Raw genomic sequence first — 24,857 nt, 5'->3', positions numbered from 1 at the left:
ACAGAAGAACCCACCGATGTATCAGTACCGGCCAAAACATAACCGGTTTAACGTCCTCTGCGGACTCCCACTGTTCGGCCCCAGAGGAACGTGCATAATAGGGTTTTAGTAGATTTACATGGCACAGTTGGTGAGCTTTCCTCCATTCCCAGAGTGGCAACTAGATAGTTTTGCCTAGTACACTGGTGCACAACCGTATATGGACCTTGAAAAAGAGAACCAACATTTGGCAGAGCAAGAACCTGGTCATCTGGACTAAAGTGACGAGACTCAGCTCGCCGATCAAATATTCCTTTCATCCTCCGCTGTCATGCCATCTCACCGGCATGACTGGAAATCAGGCATCACTGTAAATCACACACAAAAGATAACAGGGACCATCCTGGAGCACTGCTAGAAGCCCACACACACTATGTCGTTTGGACTGAAACCTGTGCTCTTTTGTGAAACCTTCCTGGCGGCTAACAGTAACCATGGCAACCCCTCCTCCCAATCCTTATCCATCTTCATACAATAAGCTCTCAACAAAGACGTAACTGTTTGATGGAAACGTTCCAGCGCTCCTTGACTCTGCGCGTGATAGGCGCTAGCCAAATTGTGTTTTAATATGGTGCTGTTGGAGAACGTTTTCAAACAGATTAGAGGTGGAATTAGAGCCTCGGTCACTCTGAATAACCTTAGGGATTCCAAACAGCGAGATAAACTGAGTCAAAGCTTTTAGCACGGACTTAGTCGTGATAGACCGGAGAGGATAGGCAGCAGGAAACCTAGTAGTCTGACACATCACAGTGAGCAGTTAACTACTACCATTCTTAGAGCGAGATGGCTAACACAGTCAATAATCAGATACTCAAAAGGCTGGCTGACTACGGGAAGAGGAAACCGCAGTACCGGCTTAATAGCTTGATTAGGTTTACCCGTTAATTGACAGGTGTGACAGGTTTTGATGAACGCAGAAACATCCCTTTTTAACCTAGGCCGAAAAAATGTCTCAGTATGCAATTGCAGGTTTTCCTCATGCCCAGATGTCCAGCAACATCATCGTGGGAAGTTTTCAACACCAACTCACGAAAGTTAACTGGTACAACAACCTGACTAATAGCCTCCCACACAAAACAACTACTACGTGGCACCTATTTTCTCATCAGGACATCATCCTGGAGAAAATAGCCATGGGCACCAATTCCCAACTGTTTCGGCAAGCAACATTTGGTCATGCAATGATTATATTCTGGGGTCAGCCAACTGCTCCTTGATTAGATTGGAGTGGAGCACTGATAACGAGATAACAGGGAAAGTAGTGACATATTTCTTTAGAACATTATTGTTACCCGGCGCAGTGACCAGGTCGCCCAGGCTCATGGGATGAGTCACCGCTCGCGCAGAGAACACTCTGTGTGCTCTCATCGGGAATCCTTACAAACGACGGCTTAGCGGAAACCACTAGAGGTGGAGACACAACGGGCCATACACACTCTCCAGCCAAGTTATTCCCAAGGATAACGTCGATATCCTCAACAGGCAATGGAAGGACACACCCCTACAACAACTTCGCCTTTCACCAGTTCAGAATCTAAAATCAGTTTATGCAAGGGAACTGTCAGTGTTCAACCCAATTCCCCTAATTAAAACACTATTCCCCGAATCCGTCTCATCAGGGAAAGGTAACAAAGACTCTAACACAAACGACTCAGAGGCACCCGTGTCCCTCAGGATCTTCACTGGCACTGGGTTGTTACTTCCTAACAGAGACACAAAACCCTCTGTAATGAAAGGCAAATAATCTGGGGCAATTGGGAGTTTCACATGTACCTGGGCATGAGACGGAGTGAAAGGAGAGAACGGATGTGGGACAGTGCGAGTATTACATTTACCTTTAGCCCTGAGAACAGTCTTGACCCTCTTGACAGAAACCAGCTTTACCACAGGAGCCTCAGGAGCCAGGCTCAACCCTAGATGAATGAAACTCTGCCTGTGAACCAGAGTGTCTCGTGGGCAAAAACCAAATCTCTCTGAACGCTCCCACTTAGTCTTGGCTCTGCAAAGCCACTTTTGTGAGTCAAAACATACTTGTCCGCCCGAAACCGCAGCTTCAGAGACAGTCATCACTTTTTGTTTGTTAATATACGTGGCTATTGAATCAGGGATTGTATCCTTAAATTGCTCTAGGATAATCAGATCACACAGCCCCTGGAAAGTCTTAACTGCAGAGGCAGAACACCAGCGATTAAACCGTAAACTCAACATGAGTCTGTTTATCAGCCCTTTTTAAAGTTCTAAATTGTTGGCGGTAAGCCTCAGGAACCAATTTGTAAATCTGTAACACAGCCATTTTAACCTTAGCATAGCTGATGCTGTCGGCTACACTAAGAGCTGAATATGCTTCCTGCACCTTACCAGTCAACACACACTGCAACATTAAAACGCAGAATCAGAATCAGGCCAACTAGTTTCAGCAACACATTCAAAAAACAACAAAAAATGTCTCAGGGTCCTTCTCATTGAATTTTGGCAACAGCCGTACGTTTCCAACAATATCAAAAGTATCCGGGGCATGACCGAGAGAGGAGCGACCCCTAGGTAAATCAGGGTCACCTTCCCTAAGCAAACTCCCCCGAGAGCTTTCCATCCCTAACCAATTCCAGCCGCTCTTGTGGCAGCTTGATTTCAACGCTCCAAATCCTGTTTAAATTCCAATTCCTTTTCATACTTAACACGATCATGCTCTTCTAGCTTAGTACAATCATACTCTAGCTTAACGCGATCATGCTCTTCTATTTTAGTACAATCATACTCTAGCTTAACACGATCATGCTCTTCTAGCTTAATACAATCATACTCTAGCTTAACACGATCATACTCTAGCTTAACACGATCATGCTCTAGCTGTAACATAAGCAGTTCTTTCTGCTGTTCAAAAGGAAGACTACTATGGCTAACAGACGGATCGGCCATTGTAGCGAAACGGGGAGACAGCTGGGGGAGTGGGGAGTCCTCGGCAGAGGCTGCCTCAGTGCTAACTACGAGGATACCACAATTCATCAGATTGGCCTTCAATATCAACTTAACATAATTTTTTGATGTTTATCACTAATTTCAACCTGGTAGTGTTAAGCGATCTTCAACACCTGTTCTTTAGTACATAATTCTAACAGTTCCTCTGATGGAACGCAAATGACCTTGTCAACATTAGAAGCCATAGTCACAAGTAACTGCTAAAAAGAAATCTCGCCCTTCCCCTGCTGAGCACACCAAACCGGACCACAACAAGTGCCAGTCACACAGGGCACCACAGGAAAGAGATGATATATATAAGGAGCTTCCCCGAATCCTACAATAGCTCAACCATGTGCCAAAAACGGCACAAATGCTCCGTGAATAGCGACCAAAGTGCATCCCAATTAGCATTAACCCATCATAATGCAAAAAAAATGCAAAAATGTCTAGGAACCAACCTTATATCTCGGACAAGCCCCCACTTGTTACGAACCGGCAATTAACCCGTAACAAAGAGGGAGACAACATGGAGATAAAGAAATAACAAAAATATTTTCATTACATCAAGTAACCTATATACAAATAATAATGGTGTGTGTAGTCAGTAGTGTAAGTGAGTGGATGCGTGCTAATGAGGTGTGTTGAGAGGTGCCAAAATATACAAACACACCGAAGCCCCAAAATGCCACAAAAAAAAAACTGTGTCTGCGTGGAGAGAGTCTTCTCAATGTATGGGGAAAAGGTGTATTTATACACTTTTGGGAGGATCGTCACGATATTGTCACAATCCTGCCAACTCTGCCCACCAACATCCTATTTAGGTAAACGAGCTGAGAAAGAATTTGACAGACAGTGGGAGTTTCGTCACAATATCGTTGCTTTAAATCAGTGCACGTGCGAGCACTCTCTCACAGTCTTTCTCTATCTCCATCATCTCCATTCAGATTGCATCCAAAATAGATACTCCTGTTCTAGATTGATATATATATAGCCCCATATATACAGTTGAAGTCGGAAGTTTACATTTTTAATGAATTTATTTGCAAATTATGGTGGAAAATAAGTATTTGGTCACCTACAAACAAGCAAGATTTCTGGCTTTCACAGATCTGTAACTTCTTCTTTAACTTCTTCGATATAGGGGGCACTCTTAATTTTTGGATAAAAAAACGTTCCCGTTTTAAACAAGATATTTTGTAACGAAAAGATGCTCGACTATGCATATAATTGACAGCTTTGGAAAGAAAACACTCTGACGTTTCCAAATCTGCAAATATATTATCTGTGAGTGCCACAGAACTGATGCTACAGGCGAAACCAAGATGAAATTTCAAACAGGAAATGCCCCAGATTTTGAATGCGCTTTGTTCCAATGTCTCCTTATATGGCTGTGAATGCGCAAGGAATGAGCCTACACTTTCTGTCGTTTCCCCAAGGTGTCTGCAGCATTGTGACGTATTTGTAGGCATATCATTAGAAGATTGACCATAAGAGACTACATTTACCAGGTGCCCCGCGTTGCAATTATTGCGCAATCTCCAGCTGCGTGCATTTTACCATTTGCTTCAGAGGAGAAACCAAACTGCCACGAATGACTTATCATCGAATAGATATGTGAAAAACACCTTGAGGATTGATTCTAAACAACGTTTGCCATGTTTCTGTCGATATTATGGAGTTAATTTGGAAAAAAGTTTGGCGTTGTAATGACTGAATTTTCGGGTTTTTTTCTTAGCCAAACGTGATGAACAAAACAGAGCGATTTCTCCTACACAAATAATCTTTTTGGAAAAACTGAACATTTGCTATCTAACAGAGAGTCTCCTCATTGAAAACATCCAAAGTTCTTCAAAGGTAAATGATTTTATTTGAATGCTTTTCTTGTTTTTGTGAAAATGTTGCCTGCTGAATGCTAGGCTTAATGCTATGCTAGCTATCAATACTCTTACACAAATGCTTGTGTAGCTATGGTTGAAAAGCATATTTTGAAAATCTGAGATGACAGTGTTGTTAACAATATATTTATTTCATTTCATTTGCGATTTTCATGAATAGTTAACATTGCGTTGTGGTAATGAGCTTGAGGCTATAATTACGCTCCTGGATACGGGATTGCTCGACGCAACAGGTTAAGGGGCTTCTTTGTCCTTCACTTGTTACCTGTATTAATGGCACCTGTTTGAACTTGTTATCAGTATAAAAGACACCTGTCCACAACCTCAAACAGTCACACTCCAAACTCCACTATGGCCAAGACCAAAGAGCTGTCAAAGGACAACAGAAACGAAATTGTAGACCTGCACCAGGCTGGGAAGACTGAATCTGCAATAGGTAAGCAGCTTGGTTTGAAGAAATCAACTTTGGGAGCGGTGAGCAAAAGTCCCTGAACCACACGGGGGGACCTAGTGAATGACCTGCAGAGAGCTGGGACCAAAGTAACAAAGCCTACCATCAGTAACACACTACGCCGCCAGGGACTCAAATCCTGCAGTGCCAGACGTGTCCCCCTGCTTAAGCCAGTACATGTCCAGGCCCGTCTGAAGTTTGCTAGAGAGCATTTGGATGATCCAGAAGAAGATTGGGAGAATGTCATGTGGTCAGATGAAACCAAAATATAACTTTTTGGTAAAAACTCAACTCGTCGTGTTTGCAGGACAAAGAATGCTGAGTTGCATCCAAAGAACACCATACCTACTGTGAAGCATGGGTGTGGAAACATCACGCTTTCGGGCTGTTTTTCTGCTAAGGGACCAGGACGACTGATCCGTGTAAAGGAAAGAATGAATGGGGCCATGTATCGTGAGATTTTGAGTGAAAACCTCCTTTCATCAGCAAGGGCATTGAAGATGAAACGTGGCTGGGTCTTTCAGCATGACAATGATCCCAAACACACCGCCCGGGCAACGAAGGAGTGGCTTCGTAAGAAGCATTTCAAGGACCTGGAGTGGCCTAGCCAGTCTCCAGATCTCAACCCCATAGAAAATCTTTGGAGGGAGTTGAAAGTCTGTGTTGCCCAGCAACAGCCCCAAAACATCACTGCTCTAGAGGAGATCTGCATGGAGGAATGGGCCAAAATACCAGCAACAGTGTGTGAAAACCTCGTGAAGACTTACAGAAAACGTTTGACCTCTGTCATTGCCAACAAAGGGTATATAACAAAGTATTGAGATAAACTTTTGTTATTGACCAAATACTTATTTTCCACCATAATTTGCAAATTAAATTAATTAAAAATCCTACAATGTGATTTTCTGGATTTTTGTTTCTCATTTTGTCTGTCATAGTTGAAGTGTACCTAATGATGAAAATTACAGGTCTCTCTCATCTTTTTAAGTGGGAGAACTTGCACAATTGGTGGCTGACTAAATACTTTTTTGCTCCACTGTACATACTTTTACTAAGAGTATTAGTATATTAGTAATTGACTGACCAGGTCTCTCCAGATCTCCCAATAACGCTATTTATAGGGTTAATTTTACATTAATGTTATGTTTTTTCAGCCATTCCTGAACCCGAGACCAGAAACAGTCTACCTTAGGGCAATACCAGAACAAACAGTCTCGCAGCAAAATCTGTGGAGATGCGATGATTGTATGCCCCAAATATTCAATATTTTGTTGGTGGCAAGAATTCTGTACAATAATTTTTGATGAAAAGCACAAAGTCTTGAGTTTTGCGTTGTTGTATATATCAACTCATACACACTGTGCCATGGAATTGGTAAATAAACAATCTCTTCCCAGCTATTTTGCAATCTGTATGGCACAGCTTTCAACATCCTGGTCAAATGAAACTGGTTTACTTTCCTAAGAATGCTATTTTGTTCCTTCGCCAGTGTTTATCCTTTATATTGGGCAAACATACCAGTTCTCTACCTCCTCCCTCTGCCACCTGCCTCCTCATTTTTGGATTAATGCTGTAATCCATTGGTTCTAATCTTGTATTGAGCAGACCTTCCCATACAATTCCGATAGCTCCATGAAATACATAACTCTACCATTCCAATTTACAATATAATTTAAAAACAAAATACCCCTTAAAATATATTTTCCATAAATACAGTTATTTTATCAACCAGCACATTTGAATTCAACCATAATATTTGTTGTAATATTTGTTCAATTTTTTTCTGGGGGCTGAAATATACATTTAAACCAGTTCTTCATTGTTTGTAAAAGAGAGATACTTTGAACAAGGTGCCATTTTCAGTTAATCAAAAATGAGATATGGCAATCTGTACAAAGGCAAAAAGCCCATTTTTAAACAAGGTATGAGCTTTTCTTAATCTACTTGAGAACCATTTTTATATTTTATATTTAATGATCCCAGTTCATACAGTATTCATTATATAGATAGGTACGCTTTATCATGTCTGGTTAGCATCCCAGATATTTTTTACTTGAAAAAACAAATCATCAGGAGCAGGCAGCGCCATAAGTAAGTGAGTAAACTGAGATATGACTAAGGAGTTAATCTGTGTAATTTTTCCATAAATAGAAAATGGTTGCAAGATCTTGGTATTATTACAATTTTTTAAATTGAAATTCATTGTGGAGAGCTCCTTTACATATTTTGTGATATGAATACCAAGTATGTCATTTTACAGGTAAACTGTAGGGTAATGTAAAAGTTGTGTTTTTTAAAGATCCAATACATAATATGGTACACTTATCTTAACAGCTTCTACCCCCAAGCCATAAGACTCCTGAACATCTAGTCAAATGGCTACCCAAACTATTTGCATTGCCACTCTCTGTTGTCATCTATGCATAGTCACTTTAATTAACTCTACCTACATGTGCATACTACCTCAACTACCTCAACTAACCATCCCCCTGTATATATTGTTATTTTTTACTGCTGCTCTTTAACTTCTTGGTTCTTCTCATCCGGATGAAATGCATGCCCAAATTCAACTGCCTGCTACTCATCCCCAGAATATAAGATATGCATATTATTCGATTTGGATAGAGAACACTCTAAAGTTTCTAAAACTGTTTGAAACATGTCTGTGAGTATAACATAATTTATTGAGCAGGCGAAACTCCGAAGACAAACCATTCAGATTTGTTTTTTGAGGTCACTCTCTTTTCAATGGTTTTCATTAGGAATCCAGATTTCTAAGGGACCTTCTTGCAGTTCCTACCGCTTCCACTGGATGTCACCAGTCTTTAGAAATTGGTTGAGGTTTTTCCTTTTTGTAATGGAGAAGTAACCCTGTTCAGAACGAGGGTCACTTGTCGTGTACTGTTAGATAGAGGCGCGTGACCAGAAAGCTAGCTACAGTTTGTTTTCCTCCTGTATTGAACACAGAGCATCCCGTCTTCAGTTTGATCGATTATTTACTTTAAAAATACCTAAAGTTGTATTACAGAAGTTGTTTGAAATGTTTTGGCAAAGTTTACAGGTAACTTTTGAGATATTTTGTAGTCACGTTGCGCAAGTTGGAACTGGTGTTTTTCTGGATCAAACGCGCCAAATAAATGGACATTTTGGATATATATCGACGGAATTAATCGAACAAAAAGACCATTTGTGATGTTTATGGGACATAATGGAGTGCCAACAAAAGAAGCTCGTCAAAGGTAAGGCATGAAATATATTTTTATTTCTGCGTTTTGTGTCGCGCCTGCAGGGTTGAAATATGCTTTTCTCTCTTTGTTTACGGAGGTGCTATCCTCAGATAATAGCATCGTTTGCTTTCGCCGAAAATACTTTTTGAAATCTGACATGTTGGCTGGATTCACAACAAGTGTAGCTTTAATTTGCTATCTTGCATGTGTGATTTAATTAAAGTTTTATTTTTATAGTAATTTATTTGAATTTGGCACTCTGCATTTTCCCTGGCTTTTGGCCAGGTGGGACGCTAGCGTCCCACATATCCCAGAGAGGTTAAATTACTTGTTACTTTTATCTCTTATTCTTATCCATATTTTTTTTAAACTACACTGTCGGTTAGGGGCTCGTAAGTAAGCATTTCACTGTAAGGTCTACACCTGTTGTTTTTGGCGCATGTGACTAATAAAATTAGATTTTATTTGATTTATCATAATTAGGTTTTTGTCCAGAGAGTCCAGAAAGGTTATCTAGATCTTCAATGACATCTAACAAGGATCTAGCTTGCAGATTTAATATAATCTTGAGTCTTTGGCATACATGGACACCTTTGTTTTTAAACCTTGGATTTCTAATCCTCTAATGTTGTTATTTGATCTGATTTAAATAGCTAGCATTTCGATGCCCGTAATGAATAGATATGGTGACAGCGGACACCTTTGTTTAAATCCTCTAGACAGTTCAAAACTCTCTGAGAAATAGATGCTTTTTACTATTTTACACGAGGGGTTGCTATACATTACTTTTACCCATTGAATAAGAGACTCACCCAAATTGAAAGAAATCCAGGCATTTATGTATAAACTCCAGTCTTACTTTATCAAAGGCCTTTTCAAAATCCGCTATGAATACCAGGTCTGGTTTCTTAGATGTTTCATGTTGTTAAACAAATGTAAATATATATTATATTGAGATTCTCAAATAGCCACCCTTTGCCGTGATGACAGCTTTGCACACACTTAGCATTCTCTCAGCCAGTTTCATGAGGTACTCATCTAGAATTCATTTCAATTAACAGGTGTGCCTTCTTAAAAGTTAATTTGTGGAATTTCTTTCCTTTAATGTGTTTGAGCCAATCAGTTGTGTTGTGACAAGGTGTGTGTGTGGGGGGGAGGGTCAAATTGCTGCAAAGGAACCACTACTAAAGGACACCAATAAGAAGAAGAGACTTGCTTGGGAGAGAAAAATACGAGCAATGGACATTAGACCGGTGGAAATTTATCCTTTGGCCTGGAGTCCAAATTGAAGATTTTTGGTTCCAACCGCAGTCTCTTTGTGAGCCGTGGTGTGGGTGAACAGATGATCTCCGCATTTGTACTTTCCACCATAAAGCATGGAGGAGGAGGTGTAATGGTATGGGTTGCTTTTCTGGTGCCACTGTCTGTGATTTATTTTGAATTCAAGGCACAATTAACCAGCATGGCTATCACAGCTTTCTGCAGCGATACGCCATTTAATCTGGTTTCGGCTTAGTGGGAATATCATTTGTTTTTCAACAGGACAATGATCCAACACACCTCCAGGCTGTGTACAGGCTATTTTATCAAGAAGGAGAGTGATGGAGTGCTGTATCAGATGACCTGGCCTCCACAATCCCCTGACCTCAATAGTGAAGGAAAAGCAGCCAACAAGTGCTCAGCATATGTGGGAACTCCTTCAAGACTGTTGGAAAAGCACTCCAGGTGAAGCTGGTTGAGAGAATTCAAAGATTGTGCAATGCTGTCATCAAGGCAAAGGGTGGCTATTTGAAGAATCTCAAATATAAAATATATTATATATACATATTTGTTTAACACTTTTTTGGTTTGTAAGGGATTTCCTCCTCTTCTTCCGAAGAGGAGAGGCGAGAAGGATCGGAGAACCAATATGTGCCGTGGCAAGTGTCCATGGTTCTTTTAACAAGAAATACTACACATGAACACGACTGAAATACAAAAACAATAAATGTGGAACGAACGAAACCCAAAACAGTACCGTGTGGTGAAAAACACAGACACGGAAACAAACACCCACAAACAAACAGTGAAACCCAGGCTACCTAAGTATGATTCTCAATCAGAGACAACTAATGACACCTGCCTCTGATTAAGAACCATACTAGGCCGAAACATAGAAATCCCCAAATCATAGAAAAACAAACATAGACTGCCCACTCCACAAAGGAAATAAAGGTCAGAACGTGACATGGTTACTACATTTCCATATGTGTTATTTCATAGTTTTGATGTCTTCAGTATTATTCTACTATGTAGAAAATAGTACAAATAAAGAAAAACTCTTGAATGAGTAGGTTTTCTAAAACTTTTGACTGGTAGTGTACATTTAAAGGTATCCCAAGCAATAAGGGGATTTGCTGAATCTATATTGTACTGGAGAAAGTCTGTTATAAATGATTTTGTTTTAGTTAAGAACAAGTTGTCCTCCAGTAGACTTTGATTCAAGTTAGATGGTGATCTGATCTTATTCTGTCTCTTATCAATACTTTTTAAACATTTGATGCAAGAAAGAAAGAGACAAGAAAGTAGTCAAGACGACTAGTTTGATCAAGTATCCTCCATGTACCGTATATCTCACTATGTCAGGGTTTTTTAGTTTCCAAATATCCACTATTTCTAATGTGTCCATAATATTTGTGATCTCCTTAAGGGCATGTTGATGATAGTTTGTAGAGTGATTTCCTTTACAGTCCATTGAGGTACCTAACACTGTGTTATAGTCTTCAACCATAATGATTTGATTGTGCAAGTTCCATAGATTGGTCAAAATGTTTTAGAAGAAGTGTGGATCATCCTAATTTGGACCATATAGATTAATGAGCCAAATCTGTTTTTCATCCACTTTCATAATCAGAAGTAAGTGATTCGTGTTTGGCTGCCAGATGTATAGGTGTCCCCATAGTATTTCAATTGATGAAGTGTAATCATGATCATTATTTTAGCGATCCATGGTAGACGTCCCTCCTAATAAAAAAATTCTGCTGATTTAAGCTGCTGAACAGTATTTGCACTTGAGATGCATTTATGGATGAGAAAGTTAACTTGCCATTTCTAAAAAGTTTAGAACAGTGGGGAAATGAAGGTTAAGGTTAGATTAGCAGTGTGATTAAGGTTAGGTTTCAAATCAAATTTTAAGATGAAATATTGTAGAACTAGACGGGATTTATTACTTTTTGGCTATGGTAACCAGTGACGACCAGGCACAACTCCGATATCAAGTGTTACACACGTAACAACCTAATCATTACGAAACTTCTATTTGATCAACTAAGCCTCACATAGCAAATAAGCCATTATATTTTCTGTTAACCAAATTTGACAGTCTTTCATTGACCTCCATACAAAAACCCCTCACCAAGAAAAAACCTGAAAAAACTGTTTGGGGCCCAGATATCCCTCTCGCTTCACCCCTTCGCCTCTTCCTCTCTGATATCATTCTATAGGTTTTTGAGCATCTGTTTAAAATATTTGCAGATGTTATTAGACAAAGACAACCAGAGCAACATATAGCAGGGAGTTCCAATATGATCATAAAACTACAGACGGGTTATATTGATCGCTGAGAATGACTGCCCTTAATTTATTGTATTAATCATCTCAGGGATCCTACTTGGAAAAAGTCACAGAGAAGCAATTTCTGGTTTTGCTCATCAATAAACAGTCGATAGACATGAAATCATAAAATTACACTAAAACTGTGTAGGAATCATTAAAGACTTCATAATAACAACCAAAGTGTTAAAAGGAGCGGAGTTGTTCTTTAATAGCTGGCTTTTACATGGTGGCTGAAAAGCTCCCTCTTTCAAACCTGTCAATTGACAGTGGTCAATTCTGGGAAAACCTAGCCATTAGCCAATCAGATCCAATACTACCCTTCAAAGACTGCTTCAAAATAGCCAGGATGCTAGACAGTGAACGGTTGGCACCACGAACTGCCATACAAGTTATTTTAACACTGCACTTGTTTGACTATACAAACATTTTGATTAGATTTTCTGAATGAAGACAGAGACCCTGGAACCTTTAAATCTGATAAGCTGTTTAACAGTACCCTGGCTCAGAAATAGTAATCCTGCTAACGCTAAGAAGTACTAGGAAAAGCTTGCCCCTGACCTCAGTGGAAACCTCAGTAAAGAGGTGTATTTAGGGGTCAAAGGTTCAGGCCATCCAAAACAGCCTCTGAAAGTGATACAACTTTTACTAATGCGCCTTCAGTTTCGTCTCGGTCGTCTTTGTAGTTTTATCAGATGGCGAAATTATGATTTTACACAAACCTCAGAAAACCATGTCTGTTTTGGTTAAGTTGAACCTTACAGGTCCTTTGGTTGGCCTCAGCGATGACCCCATGGCAGGGTCGAGGTCTTTTCCTCTGGGGATCTCAGCTGTTATTTTTTCTTCCTCATCTATTATGTTTTATTAGAAGGAGAGCTGTAGAGCAAGGAAGAGAAAAAACAAGTACCTGGTGACTCAGACCTCAAACATTTCCTTTTCTCCCACTCAGCCAGTTGTACAGAGAGACATCAATCAACAGGGCCAGTCAAAGCCTCAATAACAGTTGCATAAATTGCCTATTCCCAATAGCTATTCACATAAAAGAAAGAGGTCTGTAAATATGGCTGAATTTAAACAGTGTAGTTATTCCCTCCACAAGGCAATCAAACAAGCGAAATGCCTGTGCAGGGACAAGCTGGAGTCTCAATTCAACGGCTCAGACACGAGACGTATGTGGCAGGGTCTACAGGAAATCACGGACTACAAAAACAAAAACAGCCACGTCACAGACACCGACGTCACGCTTCCAGACAAACTAAACACCTTCTTTGCCCACTTTGAGGATAATACAGTGCCACCGTCGCGGCTCACTAACAAAGAAGGCGCCCCCCCCTCTCCTTCTCCTTGTCTGACATGAGTAAAACATTTAAACTTGTTAACCCTTGCAAGGCTGCTGGCCTGGACGGCATCCCTAGCTGTGTCTTCAGAGCATGTGCAGACCAGCTGGCTGGTGTGTTTACGGACATTCAATCGCTCCCTATCCCAGTCTGTTGTCCCCACATGCTTCAAGATGGTTTCATTCAACATTGTTTCTGTACCCAAGAAGGCAAAGATAACTGAACTAAATTATTACATCCCCGTAGGTAGCACTCACTTATGTCATCATGAAGTGCTTTGAGAGGCTAATCAAGGATCATATCACTGCTACCTTACCGGCCACCCTAGACCCATTTCAGTTTGCATACCGCCCCAACAGGTCCACAAATGTCACAATCGCCATCACACTGCACACTGCCCTATCCCTTCTGGACAACAATAATACCTATGTAAGAATGTTGTTCATTGACTATAGCTCAGCATTCAACACCATAGTACCCTCCAAGCTCATCATCAAGCTGGAGGCCCTGGGTCTCAACCTCGCCCTATGCAACTGGGTCTTGGACTTTCTGACGGGCCACCCCCTGGTGGTGAAGTTAGGAAACAACAATATATTAATATTTATAGCCTTAGAAATAAGATTCATGAAATCAATACATGATCAATAACATCAATAACATCAGATAACATTCATATATTAGCCATTTCTGAGACTCACTTATATAATTCATTTGATTGTACAGCAGTAGCAATACAAGGATATAACATCTATAGAAGAGACAGAAATGCTTATGGGTGAGGTGTTGCTGTATATATTCTGAGCCACATCCCTGTAATGCTTAGAGCAGATCTTTATGTCAAGTGTTATTGAAGTGTTGTGGTTGCAGGTTCACTTGGCACATCTAAAGCCTTTTCTTTTGGAGTGTTGCTATAGGCCACCAAGTGCTAACAGTCAGTATCTAAGTAATGTGTGAAATGCATGATAGTATGTGATGTAAACAAAGAGGTCTACTTTCTTGGGGAACTGAATATTGACTGGTGTTCATCAAGCTGTCGGTTCAAGAGGAAGCTTCTCACTGTAACTAGTGCATGTAATCTGGTTCAGGTTATTAATCAACCTACCAGGGTATTTACAAACACTACAGGAACAAGATCATCCACATGTATCAATTACATTTTTATTACATTTTTATTAATAAGAACACATTCTTATTTTAATTACCTTGTCCAACTGTATGATTTGATATAGCAGTCTGACTGAGCGATGGTAGGCAGCAGCAGGCTCGTAAGCATTCATTCAAACAGCACTTTCGTGTGTTTGCCAGCAGTTGTTTATGACTTCAAGCCTATCAACTCCCGAGATTAGGCTGGTGTAACCGATGTGAAATGGCTAGCTAGTTAGAGCGGTGCGCGCTAATAGCGTTTCAAACGTCACTCGCTCTGAGACTTGGAGTGGTTGTTCCCCTTGCTCTGCATGGGTAACGCAGCTTTGAGGGTGGCTGTTGTCGTTGTGTTCCTGTTTCGAGCCCAGGTAGGAGCGAGGAGAGGGACGGAAGCTATACTTTTACACTGGCAATACTAAAGTGCCTATAAGAACATCCAATAGTCAAAGGTTAATGAAATACAAATGGTATAGAGAGAAATAGCCCTATAATTCCTATAATAACTACAACCTAAAACTTCTTACCTGGGAATATTGAACCAACCAGCTTTCATATGTTCTCATGTTCTGAGCAAGGAACTTACACGTTAGCTTTCTTACATGGCACATATTGCACTTTTACTTTCTTCTCCAACACTTTGATTTTGCATTATTTAAACCAAATTGAACATGTTTCATTATTTATTTGAGGCTAAATTGATTTTATTGATGTATTACATTAAGTTAAAATAAGTGTTCATTCGGTATTGTTGTAATTGTCATTATTACAAATAAAAAATAAAAAATAGTCCAATTAATTGGTCCTCCAATAATCGGTATCGGTATCGGCGTTGAAAAATCATAATCTGTCGACCTCTAGTTACAGCCTTATTCTAAAATGTATTAAATTGTTTTTTCCCTCATCAATCTACACACAATACCCCTTAATGACAAAGCAAAAACAGGTTTTTAGAATTTATAATAAAATAAAACCCGGAAATATTACATTTACATAAGTATTCAGACCCTTTACTCAGTACTTTGTTGAATCACCTTTGGCAGCAATTACAGCCTCGAGTCTTCTAGGGTATGACGCTATAAGCTTGGCACACCTGTATTTGTGGAGTTTTTCCCATTCTTCTCTGCAGATCCTCTCAAGCTCTGTCAGGTTGGATCGGGAGCGTTGCAGCACAGCTATTTTCAGGTCTCTCCAGAGATGTTCGATCTGGTTAAAGTCCGGGCTCTGGCTGGGCCACTCAAGGACATTCAGAGACTTGTCCCGAAGCCACTCCTGCATTGTCTTGGATGTGTGCTTAGGGCTGTTTTCCTGATGGAAGGTGAACCTTCACCTCAGTCTGAGATCCTGAAATTTTTGGAGCAGGTTTTCATTAAGTGTCTCTGTACTTTGCCCCGTTCATCCGTGCCTTGATCCTGACTTGTCTCCCCGTCCTTGCCGTTGAAAACAGCATGATTCTGCCACCACCATGCTTCACCGTAGGGATGGTGCCAGGTTTCCTCCAGACGTGACGCTTGGCATTCTAGCCAAAGATTTCAATCTAGGTTTTATCAGACCGGAGAATCTTGTTTCTCATGGTCTGAGAGTATTTAGGTGCCGTCATGTGCCATTTACTGAGGAGTGGCTTCTGTCTGGCCACTCTACCATAAAGGCCTGATTGGTGGAGTGCTGCAGAGACGTTTGTCTTTCTGGAAGGTTCTCCCATCTCCACAGAGGAACCCTAGAGCTCTGTCAGAGTGACAAATGGGTTCTTGTTTACCTCCCTGACCAAGATTGCTCAGTTTGGCCGTGCGGCCAGCTCCAGGAAGATTGGTGATTCCAAACCTCTTCCAGTTAAGAATTATGGAAACCACTGTGTTCTTTGAGACCTTAAATTCTGCAGAAATGCTTTGGTACCCTTCCCCAGATATGTGCCTCGACACAATCCTGTCTCGAAGCTCTACGGACAATTCCTTCGAACTAATGGCTTGGTTTTTGCTCTGACATGCACTGTCAACTGTGGGACCTTATATAGACAGGTGTGTTCCTTTCCAAATCATGTTCAATCAATTGAACTTACCACAGGTGAACTCCAATCAAGTTGTAGAAACATCTTAAGGATGATCAATGGAAACAGGATGTACCTGAACTCAAGTTTGAGTCTCATAGCAAAGGGTCTGAATACTTATGTAAAAAAGGTATTCCTGTTTTAAAAAATTCATAGATTTGCACAAAACTCTAAAAACCTGTTTTCGCTTTATGAGGTATTGTGTGTAGTAGATTGTTGAGTTTAAACATTTTATTTTATACATTTTATGATAAGGCTGTAATGTAACAAAATGTGGAAAAAGTCAAAGGGTCTGAGTGCTTCCCGAAGGCACTGTATTTTTTATTTATTTTATTTATATAAGTCTGTTCTTGTCTATTAATATTCTGTATTATGTCATGTTTTATGTGGACCCCAGGAAGAGGAGCTGCTGCTTTTGCAACAGCTAATGGGGATCCTAATCCTAAAATACCAAACTCATATTCATTACTTGCCATTCCAAATAAAGTGAAATATTTTTTTCTCAAATAATTTAAAAGCCAAATTCTTCGGCGTATCCAGGGCCGTAAGTAAATAGGTAAACGGGGATATGACTAAATCATTAATCAGGGTGATTTTTCCACAAATAGACAGATATTTACTTTTCCATGGTAGCAAGATCCAATCTATTCTTGCAAACTTTCTGTAAAAATGTGTTTTAGTACGTTCCTTTATTTCTTTAGGTACATGAATACTGAGTATGTCCACTTCACTGTCAGACCATTTTATCGGTATACTACATGGTTATGTAAAAGTTTTTAAAAAATGTGATCCAATACGTAATATGGTACTCTTATCATAGTTTGATTGTAATCCAGATAGGCTGTGCAGGGATCCAGATTGCGGATTTAAGAGGAAATTTGAGTAGTCAGGCCGACAGTGGACAACAGTGTTTAACTTCTAAAACAGTATAATACTTACTGAGAAGTAGCCATTATTTACTATTTTACACCTGGAGTTACTATGCATAACTTTGACCCATTGTATAAGAGATTCTCCAAAATTAAAATAGTCCAGGCATTTATATCTCAATTCTAGACATACTTTATCAAAAGCCTTTTCAAAATCTGCTATGAGTACCAGACCTGGTGACCTATTTTTTTTATAATGTTCTATTGTTTCATGTACTTGTCTATATCATTTTCCATGTAAAAAAAAACTATCTGATCAGGATGAATAATATTCAACAACACCTTTTTAATTCTGCTTCACAACACTGCTTCACAGCACTGAATTGTAAAGGGGCCTCCAGCTTTTTGAATTGACTGGATCTTTATACTTACCACATGGATCCTGTTTCAGTGATAGTGAAATCAAACCTGCTTGCTGTGTCCATGATAGTTTACCATTTTTATAGGAGTGGTTAAAACATAGTGGATCTTTGCGTTGATCAAAGATCCCGAGTGGTGCAGCGGTCTACGGCACTGCATCTCAGTGCAGGAGGTGTCACTACAGTCGCTGGTTCAAATCCAGGCTGTATAACATCTTTGGCCCAGCGCAATTGGCCCAGCATTGTCCAGGGTAGGCCGTCATTGTAAAGAAGAATTTGTTCTTAACTGGCTTGCCTAGTTAAATACATTTTTTTTTAAAGTTTCATATACCTCAACTGGTATGCCATCCAGCCCTGGAGTTTTCCCTGGCCTAAAGACTGTAATTGAATCAAGAAGTTCCTCCTATGAAATATGGCCCTCACACAAGTATTTCTGTACAGCTGTTGATTTTACACTATTAGCAATAGAAAACTCCTTACAGTTAACTTCAGTTAGTGGAAATGGAAGAGACTGAAAAGAGAACATATACTTACGATCCATTGGGGTACTTAGAAGTGTATTATAATCTCCCACCATAATAATAGATTACAGTCGTGGCCAAAAGTTTTGAGAATGACACAAAATAATCAATGCTTTGAGTTTGTCAGAATTTGTGGGTTTTTGTTTGTCCACCCGCCTCTTGAGGATTGACCACAAGTTCTCAATGGGATTAAGGTCTGGGGATTTTCCTGGCCATGTGCCCAAAATATCGATATATATATAGAGCCACTTAGTTGTCACTTTTGCCTTATGGCAAGGTGCTCCATCATGCTGGAAAAGGCATTGTTCGTCACCAAACTGTTCCTGGATGGTTGGTGAGAAGTTGCTCTCGGAGTATGTGTTGGTACCATCCATTATTCATGGCTATGTTCTTAGGCAAAATTGTAAGTGAGCCCACTCCCTTGGCTGAGAAGCAACCCCACACATGAATGGTCTCAGGGTGCTTTACTGTTGGCATGACACAGGACTGATGGTAGCGCTCACCTTGTCTTCTCCGGACAAGCTTTTTTCTGGATGCCCCAAACAATCGGAAAGGGGATTCATCAGAGCAGTCCTCAGCAGTCCTCAGCAGTCCAAACCCTGTACCTTTTGCAGAATATCAGTCTGTCCCTAATGTTTTTCCTGGAGAGAAGTGGCTTCTTTGCTACCCTTCTTGACACCAGGCCATCCTCCAGTCTTCGCCTCACTGTGCGGGCAGATGCACTCACACCTGCCTGCTGCCATTCTTAAAGAGCTCTGTACTGATGATGCCCCTATCCAGCAGCTGAATCAACTTTAGGAGACGGTCCTGGCTTTTTTGGACTTTCTTGGGCGCCTTCTTCACAACAATTGAACCGCTCTCCTTGAAGTTCTTGATGATCCGATAAATGGTTGATTTAGGTGCAATCTTATTGGCAGCAATATCCTTGCCTGTGAAGGCCTTTTTGTGCAAAGCAATGATGACGGCACGTGTTTCCTTGCAGGTAACCATGGTTGACAGAGGAAGAACAATGATTCCAAGCACCGCCCTCCTTTTGAAGCTTCCAGTCTGTTATTCAAACTCAATCAGCATGACAGAGTGATCTCCAGCCTTGTCCTCGTCAACACACACCTGTGTTAACGAGAGAATCACTGACATGATGTCAGCTGGTCCTTTTGTGGCAGGCCTGAAATGCAGTGGAAATGTTTTTGGGGGATTCAGTTCATTTGCATGGCAAAGAGGGGCTTTGTAATTAGTTGCAATTCATCTGATCACTCTTCGTAACATTCTGGAATATATGCAAATTGCCATTATACAAACTGAGGCAGCAAACTTTGTGAAAATTAATATTTGTGTCATTCTCAAAACTTTTGGCCATGACTGTAATTTGTTGCTTGTGAGCTCAATAGATTAGTACATATTCTAGAAGAAGTGTGGGTCATCATTATTTGGACCATATAGATTAACATTTACATTTACATTTAAGTCATTTAGCAGACGCTCTTATCCAGAGCGACTTACAAATTGGTGCTTTCACCTTATGACATCCAGTGGAACAGCCACTTTACAATAGTGCATCTAGGTCTTTTAAGGGGGGGGTGAGAAGGATTACTTTATCCTATCCTAGGTATTCCTTAAAGAGGTGGGGTTTCAGGTGTCTCCGGAAGGTGGTGATTGACTCCGCTGTCCTGGCGTCGTGAGGGAGTTTGTTCCACCATTGGGGGCCAGAGCAGCGAACAGTTTTGACTGGGCTGAGCGGGAACTGTACTTCCTCAGTGGTAGGGAGGCGAGCAGGCCAGAGGTGGATGAACGCAGTGCTGATCAGAGCCTGGAGGTACTGAGGTGCCGTTCCCCTCACAGCTCCGTAGGCAAGCACCATGGTCTTGTAGCGGATGCGAGCTTCAACTGGAAGCCAGTGGAGAGAGCGGAGGAGCGGGGTGACTTGAGAGAACTTGGGAAGGTTGAACACCAGACGGGCTGCGGCGTTCTGGATGAGTTGTAGGGGTTTAATGGCACAGGCAGGGAGCCCAGCCAACAGCGAGTTGCAGTAATCCAGACGGGAGATGACAAGTGCCTGGATTAGGACCTGCGCCGCTTCCTGTGTGAGGCAGGGTCGTACTCTGTGGATGTTGTAGAGCATGAACCTACAGGAACGGGCCACCGCCTTGATGTTATTTGAGAACGACAGGGTGTTGTCCAGGATCACGCCAAGGTTCTTAGCGCTCTGGGACGAGGTCACAATGGAGTTGTCAACCGTGATGGCGAGATCATGGAACGGGCTGTCCTTCCCCGGGAGGAAGAGCAGCTCCGTCTTGCCGAGGTTCAGCTTGAGGTGATGATCCGTCATCCACACTGATATGTCTGCCAGACATGCAGAGATGCGATTCGCCACCTGGTCGTCAGAAGGGGGAAAGGAGAAGATTAATTGTGTGTCGTCTGCATAGCAATGATAGGAGAGACCATGTGAGGTTATGACAGAGCCAAGTGACTTGGTGTATAGCGAGAATAGGAGAGGGCCTAGAACAGAGCCCTGGGGGACACCAGTGGTGAGAGCACGTGGTGAGGAGACGGATTCTCGCCACGCCACCTGGTAGGAGCGACCTGTCAGGTAGGACGCAATCCAAGCGTGGGCCGCGCCGGAGATGCCCAACTCGGAGAGGGTGGAGAGGAGGATCTGATGGTTCACAGTATCGAAGGCAGCCGATAGGTCTAGAAGGATGAGAGCAGAGGAGAGAGAGTTAGCTTTAGCAGTGCGGAGCGCCTCCGTGATACAGAGAAGAGCAGTCTCAGTTGAATGACAAGTCTTGAAACCTGACTGATTTGGAGAAGGTCATTCTGAGAGAGATAGCGGGAGAGCTGGCCAAGGACGGCACGTTCAAGAGTTTTGGAGAGAAAAGAAAGAAGGGATACTGGTCTGTAGTTGTTGACATCGGAGGGATCGAGTGTAGGTTTTTTCAGAAGGGGTGCAACTCTCGCTCTCTTGAAGACGGGAGGGACGTAGCCAGCGGTCAGGGATGAGTTGATGAGCGAGGTGAGGTAAGGGAGAAGGTCTGGAGAAGAGAGGAGGGAATAGGGTCAAGCGGGCAGGTTGTTGGGCGGCCGGCCGTCACAAGACGCGAGATGTCATCTGGAGAGAGAGGGGAGAAAGAGGTCAGAGCACAGGGTAGGGCAGTGTGAGCAGAACCAGCGGTGTCGTTTGACTTAGCAAACGAGGATCGGATGTCGTCGACCTTCTTTTCAAAATGGTTGACGAAGTCATCTGCAGAGAGGGAGGAGGGGGAGGAGGATTCAAGAGGGAGGAGAAGGTGGCAAAGAGCTTCCTAGGGTTAGAGGCAGATGCTTGGAATTTAGAGTGGTAGAAAGTGGCTTTAGCAGCAGAGACAGAGGAGGAAAATGTAGAGAGGAGGGAGTGAAAGGATGCCAGGTCCGCAGGGGAGGCGAGTTTTCCTCCATTTCCGCTCGGCTGCCCGGAGCCCTGTTCTGTGAGCTCGCAATGAGTCGTCGAGCCACGGAGCGGGAGGGGAGGACCGAGCCGGCCTGGAGGATAGGGGACATAGAGAGTCAAAGGATGCAGAAAGGGAGGAGAGTAGGGTTGAGGAGGCAGAATCAGGAGATAGGTTGGAGAAGGTTTGAGCAGAGGGAAGAGATGATAGGATGGAAGAGGAGAGAGTAGCGGGGGAGAGAGAGCGAAGGTTGGGACGGCGCGATACCATCCGAGTAGGGGCAGTGTGGGAAGTGTTGGATGAGAGCGAGAGGGAAAAGGATACAAGGTAGTGGTCGGAGACTTGGAGGGGAGTTGCAATGAGGTTAGTGGAGGAACAGCATCTAGTAAAGATGAGGTCGAGCGTATTGCCTGCCTTGTGAGTAGGGGGAAGGTGAGAGGGTGAGGTCAAAAGAGGAGAGGAGTGGAAAGAAGGAGGCAGAGAGGAATGAGTCAAAGGTAGACGTGGGGAGGTTAAAGTCGCCCAGAACTGTGAGAGGTGAGCCGTCCTCAGGAAAGGAGCTTATCAAGGCATCAAGCTCATTGATGAACTCTCCGAGGGAACCTGGAGAGCGATAAATGATAAGGATGTTAAGCTTGAAAGGGCTGGTAACTGTGACAGCATGGAATTCAAAGGAGGCGATAGACAGATGGGTAAGGGAGAAAGAGAGAATGACCACTTGGGAGAGATGAGGATCCCGGTGCCACCACCCCGCTGACCAGAAGCTCTCGGGGTGTGCGAGAGCACGTGGGCGGACGAAGAGAGAGCAGTAGGAGTAGCGGTGTTGTCTGTGGTGATCCATGTTTCCGTCAGAGCCAAGAAGTCGAGGACTGGAGGGAGGCATAGGCTGAGATGAACTCTGCCTTGTTGGCCGCAGATCGGCAGTTCCAGAGGCTACCGGAGACCTGGAACTCCACGTGGGTCGTGCGCGCTGGGACCACCAGATTAGGGTGGCCGCGGCCATGCGGTGTGGAGCGTTTGTATGGTCTGTGCAGAGAGGAGAGAACAGGGATAGACAGACACATAGTTGACAGGCTAGAGAAGAGGCTACGCTAATGCAGAGGAGATTGGAATGACAAGTGGACTACACGTCTCGAATGTTCAGAAAGTTAAGCTTACGTAGCAAGAATCTAATTGACTAAAATGATTAAAATGATACAGTACTGCTGAGGTAGGCTAGCTGCGTTGTTGACACTACCCTAATCAAGTCGTTCCGTTGAGTGTGAAGTTTCTACAATGCTGCTTTTCGGGGGCTCGCTGGCTAGCTAGCAGTGTTGGTTACGTTACGTTGCGTTAGGAGAACGACAATGGCTGGCTAGCTAACCTAGAGAATCGCTCTAGACTACACAATTATCTTTGAAACAAAGACGGCTATGTAGCTAGCTATGTAGCTAGCTACGATCAAACAAATCACACCGTTGGGACTGTAATGAAATGAAATGAAAATATGATACTACCTGTGGAGCGAAGCGGAATGCGACCGGAATGCGAAAGTTCTATTCAGTAGACGTTGGCTGGCTATTGGCTAGCTAGGAGTGTCTCCTACGTTAAGGACGACAAAATAGCTGGCTAGCTAACCTCGGTAAATTAAGATAATCACTCTAAGACTACACACTCTAACTACACAATTATCTTGGATACGAAGACAGCAAAGACAACTATGTAGCTAGCTAAAACTACAATAATCAAGTCGTTCAGTTGAGTGTGATAGTTACTACAGTGCTACGGTAGCCGGTGAACGTATGCTAGCTGGCTAGCTGCTAGGCAGCTAGGAGGACGACGAAATACGATAATAACGCAATTATCTTTGATACAACGACGACTATGTAGCTAGCTAAGAAGAAATTGCTAAGATTAGACAAATCAGACCGTTGTACTATAATGAAATGTAATGAAATGTAATGAAAAAGTTATACAACCTGCAGACCGAAGCGCGGATGCGACCGGCTCGCTCCAACCCACAACCAACAACAAAACGATTAATTAACCGCATTTTTTTCATCTTCCAATAGCATATTTAAAATTATCCACCTTCCTTTGAGACTTAGCGGAAAACACTATATACAGTAGATACAAACCAGTATTATTGCGTTATCAGTGTTGAGATTTTGTATGCTCTGTGTAATGTAGAGCTCATAGATCATAGGAGACCAATGTCTAATGCGGCCACAAATTAACACAGTTTCAGCATTTAGAACCAAGAATGTTCCAGAGAAATTCCAGTGAGCAGAGTATGACATCTGCACAGCATCATTATGTGGTCAACAGAGAGATGGAAACCTCCTGTGTCAAATGAAATACTAGCTTTCAAGTGCATCACTGTACTCTACTCCATAATGTAGCCATAATGGCCCAGTAAAACGAATGGCCGGCAAGGTACTGTAGTGTATTTATCAAAATAAACATGACATCTATTGGTGATTGTATGTCCTGCCATCCCCTTCCTGTGTTCTCCCTATTCATGCAACAAGGCACCCTGAGCAGTAATATCCTGCATTACATTTGACCAGAGGCAGCTGAGTAACCTAGGGGGGTCATTTTTATTTAGTCTGGCAGTGTTGAAACCCCATCGTTATAAAGCTCTCTGGGCCTGGCACTATGTAATTTAATGATGTCGAGATTGATGGAGTCTGTGAAAAAAGCCTGGGATCAATTTCATTAAGCCAGCTCAGGGGTAGTGTGCCGCTCTGGGAGGAGGAGGAGAAATGTGCTGCTAGGCTAGAGATATACAGTGGTGTTGAAAGATGCATTCAAAAGACACCGTTTTAAATCAAACATGGTAGACAAACAAAGGGAGACAGATGTACCTGATGTAGATTATATAAAAATGTGTTTAAAATATTTTTTTTAAATGACAAAACAATTGATCTGTACACCTTGGTATGTGATTTAGTGTGTTTGAGTT

General features: G+C 42.1%; 1 protein-coding gene across 4 annotated transcripts in view; it reads left to right on the top strand.

The window, feature by feature from the left end:
* LOC115105249 (rho GTPase-activating protein 26-like) overlaps positions 1–24,857 on the top strand; it is a 125,953-nt gene that overhangs the window by 95,774 nt on the left and 5,322 nt on the right. The window lies entirely within an intron of this gene.

This window comes from Oncorhynchus nerka, linkage group LG22 (assembly GCF_034236695.1).
Source record: "Oncorhynchus nerka isolate Pitt River linkage group LG22, Oner_Uvic_2.0, whole genome shotgun sequence".
NCBI classification, from domain to species: Eukaryota; Metazoa; Chordata; class Actinopteri; order Salmoniformes; family Salmonidae; genus Oncorhynchus; species Oncorhynchus nerka.
The sequence above is the reverse complement of the archived record's forward strand: the minus strand, read 5'-3'. Positions and strand labels throughout refer to the sequence as shown.